We start from the raw sequence: 1,356 nt of genomic DNA on the forward strand, positions 1-1,356 counted from the left end.
AAAAAAATACAACGCTATACGTCTATATGCAGTGTTAAACCATTACTTACACAGTGAATTGCTTCATAAAAGTTTAAATTTCAATCTTATGCCTTACAATTGTTACTCGGTCTACATTTTACAACTAAATATTCAAGCGAACAGACTTTCAAATGAACGCCTTGCACCGAATGTCGGAGAAATTTCAAAATCTCAAGTATTTTGCATATTTCTTTTATTACAGTTTTCAACAAATTTTTCGTGGTTGAAGGAGTTTGAAATCTCCACTCTAGCATTACATCCTCTAGTAAAAAATAATTTTAACAATTACATTTTAACACTAGCTTTGCCTTTATAAAAAAATGATTTACTTACTCTATGCAATATACTAGATTATTACCTCTAATACCGTTCATTCTAAAGTCTATATTTATATAACAAACATCCATACATACATTCAAAGTTTAGCATTTATATAACAAAAGTATACGACGCTAAAACAAAATAAGAACGTCAATTTCATATTTTAAGAGATTAAAATTTCCTCTTAACTAAATGTTTATAAAACCAACATTGTACAGTTAACTAACGCGTGATTCACTATCCGTTAGCCAACAAACGTAGATAATACTATGACGTATTTCGTCAGCCGTGTCATCGCTCCAGTGGCGCAATTGGTTAGCGCACGGTACTTATACGACAGTGTCCGAGCTATGCCGGGGTTGTGAGTTCGAGCCTCACCTGGAGCAATACATTTTGTTTGTTATTAAAAACAAAAATTTAAAAAACCGCGCAAGAACAATAGAGAAATATATTAAAAAATTCTAAGACATTAAGTAACTTTACTGCAACTTTAAGTAACTTTAAAAATAAAAGACTACTGTTATAATAAAACTTAAAATGACACTATGCCACTCAGGGGAAAGAAGACAAACCGATTCGTTTGTAAAAATCGGTTTCTTTTTACTAACGTTATTTCTATCGTTATCGTTTCTTTTCTACAAAAAATGTAGAAGCCAACTAAAGTATTAACAAAGCAAAATTAGTTTTAAAACTGTTACATAAAGCTTAATTTTCCAGAGTCTCGATTGTCTAAAATCATGTAGGCCCTTTTTTTCTCTTCAGAAAAACACAGAAAAAAATGTGCTAATTTGTGAATTCCATTTACTGGCCAGTTACAAAAGCATTAAAAACAGCAATATTAAAAACAAAAGTGTCATCGTAAGAGACCAAATATATCTGGCTGGTGAGTGGCGCTGCTATTGAGTTTCGTAATGTTAGAAAAATATTAAAAACCTAAAACCCGCTCCACACATTAGATAATTCTTAACTGTTCAGATAAAACAGCGTGTGTAGCGGGTTTTAAACGAAAATGAT

General features: G+C 31.3%; 1 non-coding gene across 1 annotated transcript; it reads left to right on the forward strand.

The window, feature by feature from the left end:
- The first annotated feature begins 638 nt into the window (after positions 1-638).
- On the forward strand, positions 639-728 carry Trnai-uau. Its single transcript is given in 2 exon segments — positions 639-676; positions 693-728. It is a non-coding gene; the product is annotated as a tRNA-Ile (tRNA).
- Positions 729-1,356: the final 628 nt, after the last annotated feature.

The sequence above is a fragment of the Papilio polytes genome, unplaced genomic scaffold, assembly GCF_000836215.1.
Source record: "Papilio polytes unplaced genomic scaffold, Ppol_1.0 DF824325.1, whole genome shotgun sequence".
NCBI classification, from domain to species: domain Eukaryota; kingdom Metazoa; phylum Arthropoda; class Insecta; order Lepidoptera; family Papilionidae; genus Papilio; species Papilio polytes.